Source organism: Lathyrus oleraceus, chromosome 3 (assembly GCF_024323335.1).
Source record: "Lathyrus oleraceus cultivar Zhongwan6 chromosome 3, CAAS_Psat_ZW6_1.0, whole genome shotgun sequence".
NCBI lineage: Eukaryota > Viridiplantae > Streptophyta > Magnoliopsida > Fabales > Fabaceae > Lathyrus > Lathyrus oleraceus.
The window spans coordinates 18,318,122-18,339,504 of NC_066581.1; positions in this window are offsets into that span (position 1 = coordinate 18,318,122).

Sequence of the window (21,383 nt, forward strand, 5' to 3'; positions counted from 1 at the left end):
CTAAGTGTCTGGTCTTCTTTGGTGTCGGTAAACACCATCTTTCGGTGATTTCCAGTCATGCGTAAGTGTCTGGTCTTCTTTGGTGTCGGTAAACACCATCCTTCGGTGATTTCCAGTCATGCGTAAGTGTCTGGTCTTCTTTTGATGTCGGTAAACATCCTCTTTCGATGTTCATAACGTCGCTATCCCTTCCCTAATGAAGATTACTCCTCTCCGTTGGTGTCGATAAACGTCGAGTTTTTCCCGATCATCCGTTGATGATTTGGTTGTGTTCACTCTCCCAGTAGAGTTTCCTCCTCTCCGTTGGTGTCGATAAACGTCGAGTTTTTCCTAGTCATCCGATGATGTCTAGTTGTACCCCTCTCCATGCAGAGTTACCTCTCCGTTGGTTTCGATAAACGTCGAGTTTTTCCCGATCATCCGTTGATGATTTGGTTGTGTCCTTCTTCCCTAGTGAAGTATTCCTCCTCTCCGTTGGTGTCGATAAACGTCGAGTTTTTCCTATGCGTCCGTTGGCGTATAGTTGATATCTTTCCCCGCAGGGTCGTCCCCAGTTAATCCTCCTTTCCGTTGGTGTCGATAAACGTCGAGTTTTTCCCAATCATCCGTTGATGATTTGGTTGTGTTCTGTCTCCCCAGCAGTAGTCCTCCTCTCCGTTGGTGTCGATAAACGTTGAGTTTTTCCTGGTCGTCCCCAGTTGGTTACCTCTCCGTTGGTCTTGGTAAACGTTGAGTTTTTCCCATTTCGTCCGTTGACGTATGGTTGTATCTCTTCCAGTCATTCATTAATGTCTGGTTACCTCTCCGTTGGTCTTGGTAAACGTTGAGTTTTTCCTAGTTGTCCGTCGGCATCTAGTTGTGATTTTTATTCCCATTCATCATCGTTGTGATGTCTGGATGTGGCCGTACCCTTTGAAAACAAAAACCAAAAAATAATAATGTACCCAGTAATAAATATCAAATCCCAGTGGACGTTTCCATTATTGGATCCTTGTATTGTGCAAATTCTACGGTTCTTAGTATTCAATCCCTGTTTACCCTGAAAGTCTGACAGCCGTTGCTATCATCCGTTCGGGTTCCCAGCTGATTGAATAGGGGCAGCTGTAGCACCTCAAATTTGCACCTATCATTGTACATACATTCTCATATTAGGTCATAGCATTAACATGGTCCACTGCATAGCATTGCATTGTCCCTTTTGCCTCAAGTGCAAGATCATCAGAAGAATTAGGTCAAACTGATCAGGAGATCAGTCAATCAATCAAGCAAGTACAATCTCCATTGAGCCAAGGCCCTAGGGTTGGTCCAACATGTTCACATGACCTAGGGATCCTTTGGAAGTGTTTTGGTCAAGGATTGGATGTTCAGAAGTCATCAGTCAATGCGCAGTTTACCAGAAACCCTAAAAAGTCAACTTTGGTCAACTGGGCTTGATTTTATGGTTTTGATGGTGGGAATTGGTTTGAGAGGGTTCCTTCATGTCCATATAGGCCTCATATAACATGTCAAACATCATCATGGAAGAATTTGAAGCCAGACAAGAAATTTCCAAAAATAGAAAGTTGACCTGTAATTGGAATTTGCCAAAAATGGAAACTTCTTGATCCTAAACTTACATCATGATACAAGCTTCAAATGAATTTTTGCCCAACATGAAAGTTGAAGATCTTGTTCTCCCATTTCCAAAAAGTCCAAGAACACTCAATTCCCATGTATGGTTGGCAAGTTATGATCAAGTCATTTTCAGAATTTTTTGAACTTCAAAAGGCCATATCTCTCAAACCATTTGGCCAAATTGGGTGGGGTTTTTTGCAACAAGTCACATTTGATACCCTATTTCCAAAAATGTCATCATCATTCATCAAAACATCACCAATCAAAATGGCATTTTTGAACTTACATGAATTAATTTCAAGTGAGGTTGAAATTTGACTTTTTGAAATAACCATTTTTAATCATTTTGGCCATTTGGAATAGCTCAGAAATTGCATTTGAAACATGTTGGAAGGCCCAATTCGAGTTGCAGCCATCATACACCTCACCACTTAAGTAAAATGCAAATTAGCAAAACTTGTCATTCAACCAAATTGTGATTAACATTCACTTAGCAAACCTTAAACAGCAGATATAAGGTTCATTTTCTGCCAAACAGAAACCCTAGCAGCCACACTCTACACAGAATTTTCTCACTCTCTCTCAATTTGACATTTTTGCATTTTGAGCTTTTCCTTGAAAACTTGCAAACCGCACGACCTGGCTATTGTTGCTTCATCATTCAACATCCATTTTGAGCTGATTCCAACCATCATAAACCAACTGGAACCAAGGAGCAAGCTTTTTTTCTTCAAGCTTCACTAATGGCAGATCTCGAGCTGGACCAAACCAAGCTTTCTTGAGCCAAGCATACATCACCAGTCATCTTTTGGAAGCTGTTGGAGCAACTGTTTCAGCAAGACACATCCAAAACAACACTGTTTCACTAATTTCTTCAAAATCAAGTAAGATTTCAAACCTCACCATTTGCTAAATCTTAACATGTTTTGGAAAGGCCTTTGCATGCTGATTTCATTGGTAGTCTTAGTTTTGAAAATGGTTGGATGATGATTGAGTTATGCTGTTTTAAAGTTTGCTGTTCATATTTATTTTTACTCGATTCATGATGCTTGGCCTGTTTTAATGAAAATGAGTGATGGATTCATGTTGTTTGATGCTTGCTGAATCGATTGATGTAGTCAATTTGTATTTCTGGGCATTTTAATTTTTCACGATTTGAAGTGATGAAGATGAAGCTCACTGTTCATATGAAACCCTAGTTCATCGTTGCCTTGCCCAGATTTGTCCCCTGTTCACGTTGCATGCTACTGTACGCTCATGCTAGCCAATCAGCTTATTTCGTTCCCTGGCCCAAAACGCGGCGTTTGATTTAGTTGTCCTGGTTATTACAAAAATGCCACCATCCGTGTCATGTGACCTATTAGTTCATGTTATTTTTCAATGTTTATTTCAATTTGATACATCATTTTGCAAAATTCATAACATCATCATTTTTAATCCAATTTGAATGGGATTTTTTGCATTTGATTCATCATGAACTCTACTTATTTGTCATATTTTTTCCAGAATTTTTGGATGGATGGATTTTATTTGGTATTAGGGTTTTGCTCATGTGCTCAATTGTTGTACCTTTTACCAAATCATTTGTGAAATAGTGATGCTTTATCCCATGACCTTGAAATTGTTTGTGCATAAACTAGACACATCCATGGTGATTTTGGTATAGAGTTCATGAATTTATCATCTCTGGTCATTGAGTTATGATTTTTTGAAGTAGGGTGTGACAATTTGTGTCACACCATTGATGTGCAACTTGATGATTTTCATAGCCATGCCTCTTGACCTTAAAATGGATTTAATTTTTGCATGACTGAGCTTGAGTATGTCTAGTTTACATGTGATTTTTCTTGGAATTATTTGTGGCATTTCCTAATTGTTTGAGATTTTTCTCCCCTGTTTGGTCTTATGTTGACTTTTTGTGACACATGTTCCCATTTCATTTGTGAAATTCTCATACTTTATTGGATGGACATGAAATTTGATATGTGATTAGTAGACATCTTAAGCTTTGCCATGGTTTTGATCCCATTCATTTCTCATATGCTATCACTGATTTATGATTTTTTCAAGTTGATGCATGTTTGGTTGACTTCTTTGAGCATGCTTAAACTTGCCTTGCCTTTCTGATTTTCATTGACCACCTTCTACTTGTCCAAATGAGTTGAAATTTGACATGCTTACCATGCTATGGGTTGTGTTTGATCATGATTTATTTGATGATTTTTAGAAATGTTTGAGTTTGGTTTTGAGCTAAGTCTTGCTGTTGACTTCTATGAGCTTCCATATGCCATGCTTTGACTTCTTTTGCTTATGAAATGATGATAATGATGGATATGAATGTGAACCCAATTGAGTCTGTTCCTTGATTGTTTGAATATGATTTTGATTGGAGTTCATTTGCTGTTTTGACTTTCTCATCCCCTTTTGACCCTAGGCTTGTCCTAGTGGTCCTGTTACTCACATTTGAGTTCATGTTTTCAGGTTGACCAACAATTATCCAATGAGACCAATACAAATTGATTGAGTGTGCTTGTTTATCATTACTAATCTATTTTGTTTTGTAGGTTGCTTGGATCACATGCCTTGAGCCTTGTGCATTGCACACTTAGCCTGCTCGTGTTGACTGTTGACTTTTGTTCATTTTGATTTAACTTTGACTTGTGTACTAATGTTGTCTGACTGGTTTCAGGTACTTTTTAGTTGCTCAGTTCCTTGTGAACTTTTTCTTTGCTTTGCTTGATAAGCAATTTGCATTGAGGTATACCTTTCTATCTTCATGTAGTCTGGAAGACCTGGCCTGCTACTTGGCCAGGCACCTGTCTGAAGTCCTCCTTAAGAGGCAATGTTTGTGACTGTTTACATTTGTCCTTGTATAGAGTCAAAGACCTCCTAAGTGAAGAGGCAATTGGCAGAACCCAAGGGATATGCAACCTATCCCCTGCTATTCTGTGTGTCATCTGCTTTGCTCACACCACTGTGTTGATGCATTGCAGATACAAACCCAAGATCTTGTACAATTGTACAGTTGAGTCAGTATTAAATGTGTAGAAGGGTTCCCACTTTCTGAACCCACACATTCTTGTCTTAAGCTCTCCCAGGCCAGGGATAAGAGCTGTGAAGTCCTATCTTCACTCACCTTTCATCTGCTTCACCTTAGCCTCTCAATGGCAAGGTTAAGAGCTAACATTACCCAGTTCCAGTGGTTTGTTTGTTGAGGTTGATATGACCCCTCGACTAAAACCTAGCCTTGATGTTTGAGCCCCTTGTTAGTGTGTTTATTTCATGCTGTATGTGCTTGTGTGGTGTGATTGTATCCCCTAGGTTTGCTAGACTCCGCGTAGTCTCGTTTGCATGTCAATTAAGGTAGCACGGTTCCTTCGTATATGACTTCCTTTCTTGCTTGAGCTTTCCTAAAACACAAACAAACATTATCCCCTCTTAAGGATACGTTAACTCCTTCTACTACAGGTGAGTAAGTCTCCAAAGGCCGAGCATCAGGTAGATTGCGCAGTGACGTTGTCCACTTAAAAAACACAAACCAACGGGAATAGTTTAGCCGAACTACGGCAACTCTGATTCTCATGTCCAGATGAGATACGTAGGCACGAGATGCGATGTCTTGTCGAGTTTGACTAACAACTAACACTAATTCTTTTCTCTCGCCCTCATTGCGATTGAGACCTCCCCTTTCTCTTGCCCTAGTTGCAATCGAGACCCTTGCTTCCTGTGCAAGCTAGGTTAGGTGTGGCTTGCTTCCTGTGCAAGTCATGAGTAGGATAGGCTGGCTCCCTGTGCCAGTTAGCTAGAAACCTTAACTTAGGGACGACTTTGCATGACAACATCTAGGCTCGAGTCGTAGTCTCCCTAGTGTTGTGTCTCCCTCTGTTATCTGGTTAGGCTAGTCCTTTTTCCCTGCGTAGGGGAACTACGTCGCCCTGATCCTCATACCAGATGAGGTACGTAGGCAGGAGATGAGCTGATATCTCCGGGCGCCTTTTTTTCTTTTTCCGCCCTTTATCTTTTTCAACCCTTTGTGTCTTAACCACCCTTGCGTGTGTTTTGGTTCGGATGCTGATGTAAGTCCAGTGATTGGCATTCGGGCTCCACGTTCGCCCTTTTTGTTTTGTTTGTGTGAGTTGTTTCTCCTTTTTCTGGTTGGAGTCCGACGTAAGTCCAGCGATTGGCAGTTGGTTTCCTGTGTGTGTTTGTTGGTTCGGATGCTAATGTAAGTCCAGTGATTGGCATTCAGGCTCCACGTTTGCCTTTGTCTGTTTGTTTGTGTGCGTGTCAGCCGAGCTACGAATGCTCTGATTCTCCTTCGTCCAAGGAGATACGTATGCATAGGATGCGATATCCTAGCGAGCATGTGTCGTTTCCCCAGTCCGAACTACTTCGACTCTGATGTCTATGCCTGATAGACTAAGTAGGCCCAGGATCCGATATCCTGCCGAGTCAGTCTTGTCTGTTTTCTGTGTCTCTTTCAGCCAGTGTGTGTGTGTGTTTGAGCAGTGTTTTAGCAACCATTTTTCCTTCCTATTGTGCGTGGATCCCGTCGAGCACGACGGATGCGTAGGGGTGCTAATACCTTCCCTTCGCATAACCGACTCCCGATCCCATTCTCTTTGGTCGCGAAACCATGTCTTTTCCAGGTTTACTCTGAGCGTTTCCTTTCCCTCTTTTGGGATAAATAACGCACGGTGGCGGCTCTGTTGTTCTTGTTTTTCCCGCCAGTTTTTCGCGTAATGCGACAAAAACCATGCAGTTTTATTAGAAAATGACCCAAACACATCCGAATTAAATGCGGTTATCGACTTTGTTCCGTTCGATTATCGATTTTCTATTGGATTGGGTCGGTTTTGAACACCCCTACATGTCGTGTACCTCTTTTGTGCGTCAATCTACCTTGGTTATCAAGAATAATGCATATAAGTAAATCACACAATTATTATACATATAAAACACAACGAGATCAAGCAAAAAAATGCATACTGATAAATTTCAGAGATGCGTCTTCCGATTCTGCAAATTAAAATATTGGAAATTTTCAGAGATGCGTCTCCCTAATGTTTTGCAACTCATAAATATGTGTGGGCGGAAATGCAGTTCATGCCAACATCCAAAATAATGAATTAATCATCAAAACTACCTATCAAACACATTGCTTATTTGAATAACATATCTAAACTACCTATTGCATAACTTAATGCTCATTTTTTACAAAGTATATGTAAATTTAAAAAGTTTAGAAAAATAAAAAAACCTTATCAAATGTGAATTTAGTTTGATGTTGAGGCAGCTCTTTGATCGATTTGATGTTGATGAAAGAAACTTTGAAGTGAGTTGAATGATTATGAGAGAATGTGAGTTTAAAGAGTTCCAGACTCGAGAGTTTGAGAGAGTATTTTAAGAAGCGAGGAACGAGAAATGGTCAACGTCCAGAGATGCATCTATGTAAGTTACATAGAGATACATTTTCATTAAAAAAAATCAATGCCTTAAGGTGTGAGTCGGGAACGAATATGTTTGGAATATGTCCGAAGATGCATTCTAAACTAGGGATATTTTTAATTTTTCACGAGAGTGTGATAGCAATCTTTATGGTACCTTAAGCGATTCTCAAATTTTAAGACACCCTACATAGCAATGAACGTGCTCTCTAAAATTTTAAACACGTCCAAAGCAGTGCACGAGTGCTTTGTTCTAAAAAATAAGTTTGTTTGAAAACATAATAATTTAGTATACAGGAATGCTACGTTGACACCATCTTTTGCATTAAAAATTGATGCCATGCATTGTTCATTGTATATATGTTGAATAGTATTTTATTTTTAAATTAAAAAAAAATTATTTTATAACACAAATATAAAGTTATATCATTAACCAATTTCACCATTGCATTAATCACAAAAATATCTTGTGTTAACCATTCATTTTACTTATAATTCATTAACCATTTTTAGTATTTAATTACTCAATAAAATACAAAATAACTATTTTATATATCTCAGTGGAAAATTTTTGGAGTCAAAATGAGGGTTAACTTAGAAACTTCACTTATTTATTATTATTAATTAATTAAAAAAAATCCCCAATAACAGTCCAATTTTTTTTTAATTAATTCTCCCACTAACTTCTTTTTTCCCTTTTATTTTTTGTTTATTTTAATTTAATAAATAGTAATTTTTCTTCCACTAACTTTTTATTATCATTATTTCTGAAAAAGTATTTAGTAAAACCTAATTATCATGTCTTTAAGCTCAACCATATATTAGTCTCTTACACTACCATCATGTTCACACGTCCAATAAACTCTAATTTATATAATTTTGAAGTTGAAAATAACTTACGATTTTGATCATGGGATCAATTTAAGAATTTTCATTTTTATATAATTTCATTTACTATTTATTCATTTAATTTTTTTTCCTGATAGTTTTTACTAAAGGGTTAAATTGTTTTAAAATTGTATAAAGTCTAAAAGAGAATCTTAAAGCTATGCTTAATCTTAGATGTTGATCACTCTTATTTCTTATTTTCTTTCGATAACTTCTTATATCCGGTTTATTTTATTTTATTAATTAATAATTGTATTATGGATCTTTTTATTTTTGGGATATTAGATATAATCTAAGTTGAGTTAGTGTTTCAAACTCAAAGTTAATTATGATTTAGGGTTTGTTACTTAGTTTCTTATTTTATTTAGTAGTCAAATCACTTAGGTGTATATAAATAAATACTTTGTAATTCAGTTTTATTATCATTCAATTCAATAATATAATCCATATTTCCTTATTATCTCTCTTTCTCCCTTCACTAAAAGTGTCTCACGCACTAACAAATTGGTATATAGAGCTCTGGTTAGATTCTTGATCGTGTTTTCAAGAATCACACATCAGAGATCGTGTTTCCGGGATCGTGGGTTATTATTGATCAATCGCTACAAAGATGAATGGTAATGAAAATTTATCAAACTCCCTTCTAACTCTTGACGACAAGAATTGACTTCGATGGAGAAAAACAAATGCAATCTCTATTTGGCTTTCATGAAACCCTAGAAATGGTTATTAATGGTGTTCCCACGGTTGATGTAGATGCAGCCGACACACAGAGAACCGCTCACAAAGATGCCAAGAAGAAGGATTGCAAAGCTGTGTTCTACATTCAATCGGCGGTTGATGTGACTAATTTGGACAGATTCATTCATGCTGAATCGACGAATAAGGCATGAGATATTCTTGTCAAGTACTATGAAGGAGGCGAGAAAGTCAAGGTTGTCAAGTTGCAAATTTTGCGACGACAATATGAATTGTTGCCGATGGAATAAGACGAAAAGATTATAGGCTATATGTCGAAGGTGCAGAAACTCATCTATCTCATGAAGGGTTGTGGTGAAACCCTAACTGATAAGATGATAATTGAGAAGGTAATGTGTATATTGACCTCTCACTTTGATCATGTTATCGTCACTATTCAAGAATCCAACAATATTAAAACCCTAAAACTGGAAGATTTGGTTGGTTCATTGGAGGCGCATGAGATTATAATTTTCGAAAGGAAAGGAGTTCAAGACTCGATACAAACACTACATGCTCAGTAATGGAAGAAAAATGGTGGTTCCAACAAGTTCAAAGGCAAAATCGACAAGACTCATGGCAATAAGTCTTGGTTGAATCCTCACAAGAATAAGGTCGATGATAGAGCTTCTGAATCCTAAAAAAGAGGAGAAAGAAGTTCCTATCATAAAGACAAAGAAGAGAAAAATGTGTGTAGTGCTACAACTATGAAAAATGGGGTCACTTGGCCAAACATTGTTGGTACAGGAAAGACAAGGGATCGACAAAAGGCAAGAACGAAGGAGTGAATCTTGCACATTAAGATTCAGATGATTATGATGATATGGTGGTTATGGTTGCAGTTAAAGATAACCATGTCGAATCCAATATCTGGTTCCTTGACTCAGGTTGCTTGAATCATATTACTGGGCAAAAAATATGGTTAGTATATTTTGACGAGTCGAAGAAGAGCAAGGTCAAACATGCTGATAATAGCTCCTTGCAAGCTAAAGGTACTGGCAACATAGTTATTCAAAGGAGTAATGGAGAGAAATCCTTGATCAAATATGTACTTTATGTCCGTGTAATGAAGTGCAATCTGCTAAGTGTTGGACAACTGGTCGAAAAGGGTTTCTCAGTGGTTATGAAAGATGGAGCCTTATAACTTTTTGACATACAGAATAACCTGGTCTTGAAATCTCTTATGTCGAAGAATAGAACATTTAATACCATGATCAGTTCTACTGAAGTGCAATGTTTGAAAATAGTTGTCGACCACAAAAATAGTTGGTTGTGGCATCTGAGGTTTGACCATCTGAATTTTAGGTTTCTCAATCAAATGATCACTCAAGATATGGTAGCTGGTATACCAAGTCTTGAGATGCCCGACAAACTCTATGAAGGTTATCTAGTCGGAAAGCAGTTCAGGAAGTCTTTCGTTTTGACTATGCCAATGAGGTGAGTGCATGGAACAAGTAAGGAAATAGAAGTTATATTTCACTTCTTAAGGAAGAACGTGAATCAAGGTGAACTTGAAGTAAGGCATTCCTTTTGACCGATATTTTCACCAAAGGATTGAAGATCGTCAGGTTCCTAACATTGAGAAATAAGTTAAGAATAATTCAGATCGACAATGATTAGTATGTTTCAACAACTTGGATTATAATGGGGTATGTTGAGATATTATATATAATTCAAGTTGAGTTGTGTGGCCAAAGCCCAAAGCTAATTAGAGTTTAGGATTTGTTACTTAGTTTGTTATTTTACTTAGTAATCAAGTCACTTAGATGTAAATAAATAGACACTTTGTAATTCAGTTTTATTATCATTGAGTTCAATAATATAATCCTTATTTCCTTATTCTCTTTCTCTCCTCACTAAAAGTGTCTCACGCACTAACACTTATATGTAAGAACAAATTTAGTTCTACAATGTATCTCTAAGATTTTGATGATAACAAAGGATGAAACAAAAATGGTACCCTAACAAAATTTTTTCTAAGTGTGCAGGACTCTGATCAAAATAATCAGATAGAAAATTATCAGATACAGAATTAAGCGCTAAGATGCTACTCAGAAGATACGCAACCAGAAGCTCTGACTCTGATCAAACGCAAGTGCAAGCTAAACTTAAGAAGTCAGACACTCTGAAGTGAAAGAATGACTCTAGATCTGAAGACGTACGCTCTGACATAGTCAAAGTAAAAAAGAAACTCTGAAGACAGTCAGCAACAAGCATCATCTGAAGTGGCAATCAAGACTCTGACGTTAGGATCCTCTGGTTCAGAAAGCTTAACCGCGAAGAAACTCACTTATGGAAAGAAACTATTTTTAGAAGGATGTTATGACACTCCAAATATTGCTTTGGAAATAACACGGAGATTAATGACTTCAATCATCCTTTAATGCTCAAGATTCTGACATTAATATCACTCAACGGTCTACTCTCTACTCCTATATAAAGGACGGAATGACATCCAAAGAATACGTCTGAAACACACGAGAATACAATACTTTCGCCAATCATTGTTCCTTCTCTCACGAGTTACTGCTCTAACGTGGGAATATTTCTTGCTCTTAGCTTGTGTAATATCTTCTTATTGTTAGAAGCATTATTCATTACTGTAATCATACTATTGCTAAGATAATTCCTCAAGAGACTTGTGAAGTCTGAAAACTTGAGAGGGCTAAGGGATCATTTTTCTCTTAGACGGTTGTTTGTGTAATCTTTCAAGATTAGTGGATTAAGTCCTTTTTGAAGGCGAAATCACCTTGGCCGGGTGGACTGGAGTATCTTTGAATTTCAAGCGAACCAGTATAAAATATTGTGTTGAACTCTATTTGTTTCTGCATGTGTCTAAGTTCTAAAAAGTTTTTATTTTCCTAAAAACAAATCAAACCCCCCTTTCTTGTTTTTCTCTACCTTCAATTAGTATCAGAGCTTCGGCTCTGTTATTGATTTTCTAATCAAACACTTAATAGTGTAGAGAGATCCAGCATGAGAAAAACACTATGGCCAACACCAATGAAAGAGATATTTACAATGCTAAACCTCCAATCTTTGATGGAGAAAAATTTGATTACTGGAAAGATAGAATTGAAAGTTTCTTTCTGGGCTACGATGCTGATCTGTGGGACATATTTACTATTGGCTACATACCTTCTGTATCTGACGATGGCGTTGCCATTACCAGAAGCAAGATGACAGATGATCAGAAGCGCAACTTCAAAAACCATCACAAAGCCAGAACAATATTGCTGAATGCCATTTCCTACAATGAATATTAAAAGATCACCAACAGGGAAACAACTAAAGAAATACTTGACTCCCTGAGGATGACTCACGAAGGAAATTCTCAAGTCAAAGAGACAAAGGCTCTGGCTCTAATTCAAAAGTACGAAGCCTTCAAGAGGGAGGATGATGAAGCTATAGAGGTAATGTTCTCTAGATTTCAAACTTTAATTGCATGACTCAAGGTTCTGGAAAAAGGCTACACAACTGCAGATCATGTCAAAAAGATAGTCAGAAGCTTGCCAAAGAAGTGGAGACCCATGGTCACAACATTAAAAATGTCAAAGGATCTGAACAATATCAGCCTTGAAGAACTCTTTAGTTCACTCAGAAGTCACGAGATAAAACTTGAGGAAGATGAGCCTCAAAAGAAGATCAAATTTGTAGCACTAAAGTCCAGATCTGAAAGACGCAAAACAGAAAGGAACAAAGCCTTTCAAGCTGAAGAGGAAGATAATGACGACTCTGAAAAGGAACACTCTGACGATGAAGAAGAGTTATCCCTTTTGACCAGAAGAGTAAAACAACTCTGGAGAAAAAGGAACAACAACTTCAGAAGACCAAGACCCAAGGGAGATCGCTCAGAATCAACTTCCAGAGGTAAATCTAACAAAGAAATAACATGCTATGAATGTAAGGAAATAGGTCATTACAGAAACGAATGTCCAAAGCTGAAGAAGGAATGCTCCAGAAGAGAAAGTTTCAAGAAAAGCTCTTTCAAGACCAAAAAGGGACTGATGGCCACCTGGGACGACAGTGGATCTGATTCCTCTGAATCAGACTCTGAAGAACAGGCAAATGTTGTATTCATTGCTACCACCTCTGGAAACATATCAGATGGAAAATCTGGTCATGAAGAGGTATTTTCTAATCTTTCTCGCTCTGACTTTGAATCATGCCTTTCTGAATCTTTGAACTCATATCAGAAACTTAAACAAAAATTTAAAGTACTAAAAAGGGTTCTTGAAGGAACCATCGAAGAATGTGATAAGCTTGAGATGATAGTTTCAGAACTAAAAGATGAAAATCTAACTTTGACAAAAGAAAGAGACCCCGCAAATAAACAATGTTTAAAACTTGAAGAAACTTTATCTCAAGCCCCACAAACTTCTAACCCAATGATATATAAATATGAAAAATCTTTTCAAAAGTTTCTGAAAAATGGGATAGAAAGAAGCAGAATGGCATCCATGATTTATGGAGTCTGTCAGAATAATAAAAGAGGAATAGGGTATGATCCTAGTGAAGATAAAACTTTCACAGATGAGAAACCCAAATCTCCTTTTTCTTATCACTACACACATGAACAAGCACAACATTTTGATAATGCTAGAAAACCCAAAGTTCTAAGAAACTTTGGGAAAACTAATCACAAAGGACCCAAAATATTATGGGTACCAAAGGATAAGATTGTTTATGTTGCAGATATCTTATGCAGCAGAGTTAAGACACCAATCATGGTACCTGGACTCTGGATTCTCGCGACACATGACGGGAATAAAGTATATGTTCCAAAGCCTGAAACTTAAAGATGTTGGTTTCGTAGGTTTCAGAGGTAATCAGAAAGGAAGAATCAGAGGCTCCGGAACTATTGGTAATGGAACTCTTCCCTCTATATCTGATGTTATCTATGTAGAAGGATTAATGTATAACCTGTTACCAATAAGCCAATTAAGTGATAACGGTCATGATGTAATCTTCAATCAAAAAACATGTAAAGCAACTAATAAGAACAATGGAACAATTCTATTCACTGGCAAAAGGAAAACCAACATTTACAAAATAAATCTTTCAGATCTAAAAGATCAAAATGTAAAATGTTTGATGTTTGTTCACGAAGAGCAATGGGTATGGCATAAACGCTTTGGCCATATTAGCATGAGAAAACTTTCTCAGCTAAATAAACTCGAGTTAGCCCGAGGTCTACCTAAGCTGAAGTTTTCTTCAGATGCTCTGTGTGAAGCATGTCAGAAAGGAAAATCTTCTAAAACATCTTTTAAAAAGAAAAATGTTGTTTCCACCTCAAAGCCTCTGAAACTTCTTGACATTGACCTTTTTGGGCCTGTTAAGACAACGTCAGTCAATGGAAAGAAGTATGGACTAGTCATTGTTGATGATTCTAGTCGCTGGACATGGGTAAAATTTCTAAAGCACAAGAGTGAGTCTCTCTATATATTCACTAGCTTCTGTTCTAAAGTGCAAAATGAATTTGACTCTAAAATTATCAGAGTCAGAAGTGATCATGGTGGCGAATTCGAAAATAAGTTCTTTGAAGAACTGTTTGACTCTAATGGAATCTCCCATGATTTCTCCTGCCCTAGAACTCCACAACAAAATGGAGTTGTATAAAGGAAGAATAGGACACTCCAAGAAATGGCCAGAACCATGATCAATGAAACAAACATGGCTAAGCACTTTTTGGCTGAAGCAGTAAATACAACGTGTTATATTCTGAATAGAATCTCTATAAGACCTATTCTGGAAAAGACTCCCTATGAACTGTGTAAGGGAAGAAAACCCAACATTTCTTATTTCAATCCGTTTGGATGCTCTTGTTTTATTCTCAATACTAAAGAACATCTGAACAAGTTTGATTCAAAAGCACAAAAAGGTATTATGTTAGGATACTCATAACGCTCTAAAGGCTACAGAGTATATAACACAAAAACCAAAATTGCGGAAGAATCAATACATGTTAGATTTGATGATAAGCTTGACCCTGAAAAGTCAAAGCTAGTTGAGAAACTTGAAGATTTGGAGATAACTCTTGCAGGCTCTGAGGAAAAGACTAAAGCATCAGAAGAATTTGAGAAACAAAGTCCAGATGCAACTGAAGTTTCAACTATCCAGAAAAGATCAAAAAATCGCCCTAACATCTCTGAAGATTTGATTCTGGAAAACAAGGATGAACCTGTTAGAACTAGGTCAACATTTAAAGTATCTGAAGAAACTCCTCTAGGATTATTATCTCTAATCGAGTCTACTTCCTATGATGAGGCATTTCAAGACAATGACTGGGTTCTGGCAATGAAAGAAGAACTGGATCAATTCTCAAAGAATGATGTCTGGGATCTTGCCCCAAAGCCTAATGGAACTCACATTATTCGAACAAGATGGGTATTTAGAAACAAACTGACCGAAAAAGGAGAAGTAGTCAGAAACAAAGCATGACTGGTGGCACAGGGTTACAATCAACAAGAAGGCATTGACTACAATGAAACCTTTTCCCCAGTCGCCAGGTTAGAATCTATTCGCTTACTTGTTTCATTTGCTGTAAATCATTCCATCAAACTATATCAAATGGATGTCAAGAGTACCTTCCTTAATGGCTATATATAAGAAGAAGTGTATGTCAATCAACCTCCAGGCTTTGAAAATTCTAAATGTCCAGAACACATTTTTAAACTAAAGAAATCACTGTATGGACTAAAACAAGCTCCTAGAGCTTGGTATGAAAGATTGAGTAACTTTCTCCTTGACTCTAAACTTTTTTGTAAAAACATTAGAAATGATCTCATGATATGCCAGATATATGTCGATGACATTATTTTTGGTTCAGCTAATCCCTCTGTGTGTCAAGAATTTTCTGAGCTAATGCATGCAGAATTTGAAATAAGCTTAATGCATGCACTAAAGTTCTTTCTGGGAATTCAAATCAATCGAGCTTTAGAAGCTACTTATGTATATCAAAGTAAGTACATAAAAGACATTCTGAAGAAATTCGAAATAGCAGAATGCAAACCCGCTAAGACACCCATGCATCTAACCTGCATTTTCTTTTTAGTGTATGTCTTTGCGCCATAAGCTCTATAGTGGTATGATAGGCTCTCTTCTCTATCTGACTGCTACACGCTCTGATATTCTTTTTAGTGTATGTCTTTGCGCCAGATTCAAATAAGATCCCAGGGAATCTCACTTAACAGCTGTTAAAAGAATCCTAAGGTATCTAAAAGGAACCCCTAACCTTGGCCTGATGTATGAGAAAACATCAGAGTATAGGCTCTCTGGTTATTGCGATACAGATTATGCAGGGGACATAATGAAACACAAAAGTACATATGGGAACTGTCAGTTCTTGGGAAATAATCTCATATCGTGGGTCAGCAAAAGACAATCAACCATCGCCTTGTCTACTACAGAAGCAAAATATATATCAGCTTCACTCTGCACTACTCAGATGCTCTGGATGAAAAATCAACTAGAAGACCTTCTAATCTTTGAGAGTAACGTTCCTATCTTCTGTGATAATACTGCTGCCATATGTTTAAGTAAGAATCCTATCTTGCATTCTAGAGCTAAGCACATAGAAATAAAACATCATTTTATCAGAGTGTAAGACCCCAATTTTGACCCTAAGATCCCTCATGGCATCATAACATATGCATTTGCATTTTCTCAAGGATCATAAGCACCTTGGCTCCTTGCCTTTGGGTGGAAACCCTTGTGAGTTGGTTTGAGATCACCAAGCATGCTTGAATTGTATATTATTGCTTTTCTCATTTTTGTTTACTAACCAAAAGCACAAAAATATGTCACTAACATCTTTTGTTTATAGCTTGAGCAGTCACAAGGCCTAAGGCTTCTAGGAGATCCTATGTGCATTGATATGATCAAAGGAAGATGAAAGCAAGCATGGCAATGGTTCCCAAAGCTCTAATCCATCAAATATGCCTCCCAAGTATCTCAATTCATCATTTTGATCAAACCAAATCAAAGGCTTGAGGCTTGTTTCCCAGGGAAACCCTAATTCATATGTTCATTAACTATGCCTTGCTCATGAAGCAACCTCAACCCATGATCAAACATAATCAAGGGAAGTCCTGTAATTCATCATTTCATGCATATTTGAACTTATTTGAGTGTCCTCAATCATCATTTCATCAATATATGAGGCGTGGACTTGAGAAGTTGATCAGTCAATTCATCTAATCATTTTGAATTACATGGAGACCTAACTTTTTATGTGTTGGTCAAATGGAGATGACCCCAAGATACAAAATCTTCTTAAGGACCATATGAACAACTTTCATGTTCATCAAAAAGTTATTTGAAGCTTGGAAGATTATCATCCATTCCAAGACATTATAGGTCATTTTGACTGAAACCCTAATTTTGGGTCAACTTCCCAAGAACATAACTCTTTCTTTTTTCAAGATTTTGAGGTGGGATCAAATGCATTGGAAAGCTTAAGATGTCTACTTCAAATGTTATGTTGAACAAAATTTCAAAATCTCAAAAGAAATACATGTGATAATGCAAAACATTATAGGTCACTTTGGACCAAATGCATTGAAATATGAAAAAGTCCAACTTCAAGTGTCCATAACGTCTTCATCAAAAATCCAAATGATGCAAAATTTAAGTCCAAATTGATTGCCTTGAAAATATCTACAACTTTGTGTAGCACCTCAAATTTGCCCTCCTCATTCATGCATTCATTTTAGGTCATTTAACATTTCATATTGCATTTCATCATTGTAACACCTCAAAATTTGCCCTCCTCTCTTGGGACTAGCTTAACATATTGCATATCATTTTAGGTCATTAGGCATTGCATATTGCATAACATGTGGTTACATTGTGCAAGTCATCCTTCCAAGTCTTGATCAGAAGATGAGGAAGTCAAAGTGCAAGCCTAGGGTTTATTGACTGATCATGGGCCATCTGAGGATTGGACTGTGAATTAGGGTTTCATGATTCTCAATGGATGTTGGTCTTCATCTTGATTGAAATGGTACATCATCATCATCATGGTTGGTTATCATCAGAAGAATCAAGTGTTGAAGCAGATTCCTTGAGATTAGGGTTTTGACCACTGGTCAACCCTAATCAGTTGCATTGGGCCAATCAGGGCATGGTCAGGAGATGGGGTTTATGATGGTTATGGGGTTCATTCTATGATTATATTGTGCTTATTGAGGCTAGGGTTTCACTCTTGAGACATTTCAGTTGAAGATTGGAGCTCAGATTGATCTATGCATTGCCAGATTCATCTATTAGATGAAAAGTCAACTGTGGTCAACTGTACATGATGTGATGAATTTGGAGGTGGAAATAAGTTGGATACACTTCATTCATGTTGGAACAAGTGTTATTTGACATCTCAAAGCTCAAAAATGAAGGAAATCGAGTCAGGACAAAAACTGCCAAAAATAGAAAGTGACTTGTAATTGAAGTTTCCAAAAATGGAAAGTTTTTGACCTCAAAGCCACGTGTCCAAGGAAACTTCAAATGGAAAATTGTTCAACATGAAAGTTGTAGATCTTGTTCTCACCTTTCCAAAAAGTCCAAGAACTTGAAAATCTCATGTATGGTTGGAAAATTATGGCTCAGTGAAATTCAAAAATGACCCATAATCAGGAGGCCATAATTTCCACATGGTTTGTCCAAATTGCAAGTTCTTTATATGCACAAACTCCATTTGACATGTACTTTCATGGTGCATAATTGGATTTTCTCAAAAGTGGTCAATGCAAAAAGTCAAATTTCAACTGGACAGTTAAAATGGACCAGGGGCAAAATTGTCCAACTTGTGAAATAATTGGAATTTTTGAGTGGGGATTTTTGCTACACCTCATAAATGGTATTTGAAACTTGTTGGAATCATCATACCATGCCTAGGCCTTATGGTTTGAAAATTGGCTTGTGAAATGAAATTGCAAAATTGGATAATAAGCTATCACATGGTGAAAATGAAGAATACACATCCAATGAGAGTGAGACATGTTGCAACAGCTCATGACAGTCATTTAGAGAGTGTATGAGCTGTCCATGAGGTGGCAATGAGCTGGCTTTGGAAAGTACCATTTTGCCCTTACTTGAAAATTAGCCATTTCACTTAATCAATTCAATTTGGCTAATGAGTGTGATTAAGCTTGGATTAAGGTGTCATATAAATTCCTAATCACTTCCAAATCATAACAGAATTACACACACTCCAAAACCAGATCTGAAAACTCTTCATTCTCTCAAAATCCTTCAAGAACACAAAACCTAAAAATTCATCAAACTTCTCCAAATCTTGATCAATCTTCGCATTTCTTTTTGCATCAATCTCCTCTCATCATCATCTCAATCTGTTTGTGGAAGTTGGAGTGAAAAGCAGTGCAAATCGTGACTGTACAAGGATGCATCATCAATGGCAAATCGAGATTGTGAGCACTAGGAGCAACATCAATTGAATCTAACACCTCTAATCATCTTCCTTATCTCTCTACTTCAACTGTTTGAAGGAAATTGGCGCAAAGGACATCAACACGACACTGCCATTCCAGGTTTCGCCATTTTTCGAATCTCATCATTTGTTAAATGCTTATGTGCGTTTTAAAGTTCGTTTCATGTGGAGTTTGGTGATGCTTGTAGTTTTGTGAATAGATGACTGTAGCGTGTGAAATCTGGATTTGAAGTTTCGAACCAAAACCCTAAGTTGATCGATTCGTGTGATATAGCAACATTTAGGTTAGATTAAGTCGATATTTGGATTGTACATGTTAAGACGGTTCGAACGGCTATTCATTTGCGCATTTTGGTGTTGATTTGAGATTTTGATGTTCATGCGTGTTCTTGTGGAAACTGGGATGAAAACGATGATGAAGTGATGTTTGATCCAAAATCTGGTTTGAATTTTTGAACTAGGTGTTTCCCTCCCCCGCGCCATGTAATTACAACTCTGCCATTGTAAATTCATTTTAATTAATTTAATTGTTAAAAAAATCACCATGACCTTAGAAAATTCACCAAAAATCATAGAAAATTCAGAAAAATATAGGAATTTTTTCTTTGACTTCCTTGTTGACTGTAGATATTTTTTGACCTATTGGTCAAAGTTGTGCATGGTAGAAATTGTGATTGACTTAGGATTGTTTCACATGTACTCATATTTTGATACACTTTGCCAAATCCAATGTGAAATTCTCATGCTTACATATAAATGTCTGAAAATTTTTGTGGTGATTCTAGACACATCAATGGAGATTTACATGTGCATTTTATGAATTTTGGATTCCTGGTCATTGAGATATGAATTTTGGAACTTAGGTGTGACAATTTGTGTCACACCTCATTGTGTCAACTTGCTGGATTTATTTGAATGGCTTAGGCTTGTTAGAATGATATGAAATTTTGCATGGATGTTCATTAACATGTTAGGATGCTATGTGAATTTTTGTGGAATTTTATGTTGCATTTTCAATTTGATTGCTATTTTTCATCTCTGATTGGTCAATTGTGCAAGCTCATGTGATACATGTTGGTAGATTTAATGTGAAATGCTCATATGGTATTGAATGATCATGAAATTTGGTATGATAGTTGTAGACACATGATGTGACATCCCTGTTTTGGTCTCACTCATTTCTTTACTGTTTTCATTGAGTTATGAATTTTTGAAGTGGAAGCATGTGTTGATGTTGTGATTTGGAGCATATAATTGTGTCTGTTTTTGTTGATTTTCATTGACATAGTTACCTTGGTCCAATTAGGCTAAAATTTGGTATGCTAGACCTTGAATAGCCCCTGTTTAGGTGTAAATTATTTGAGAATTTTTGAAACTGTTTTGATGTGGGATTGAATGCAATAGTTCTGTTTGCATGTTTGGTGTTTCATTTGAACTAGTTTGGATTGTTTTGTGCATAAAATGAACATGATGAATGATATGGATATGGGACTAATTGTGTTGGCTTTTGTTTGACATTAATTTGAGTTTGGTTAGAGATACCTTGCTGTTTAGGAATTTTTGTCACCTTTGGACCCTAGGCTTGGCCTAGTGGTCTAGTTTCTAACATTTGATTGATTTTTCAGGATGAAAAGGTGCAATGTGTATGGAGAATGATCCAAGTCAATTTAATTGATGTTGTTTGATGTTTGTACACTAACACAACTTTGTTTTGTAGGTTGTGAAGTTTGGGCTTGAGCTCATAGCTGGCCTTTGTTGTGCATTAGTTTGTATAGTCTGACTGATTAATACTTGCTGTTTATTTTGGTATGTCTGAGTACTAACTGTGTTTGACTGTTTCCAGGTACTTTTAGTTGCTCAGTTCCTTGTGAACTTTTGCTTTGCTTTGCTTAAGCAACTTGCATTGAGGTATAACTTCCTAACTTCATGTAGTCTGGAGACCCGGTCTGTTATTTGACCGGGCAAACTGTCTGAAGTCCTCCTTAAGAGGCGATGCTTGTGATTGTTTAATATTGTGCCTAAGCAGGTAAAGTCCTTAATCAAGGCAATTGGTGGAAGTTAGGGATATGCAATCTATCCCCCACTATTCAGTTGAGTCTTCTCCTTGCTCCCATTACATGGTTGTAGCATTGAGATCACAAGCCCAAGATCTTGTGCAGTGCACATTGTGTCAGAGTCTCTGAGTATAGAAGGGTTCCCCCATTCTGGACCCATGCTCATTTGTCAGAAGCTCTCCCTGGTCAGGGATAAGA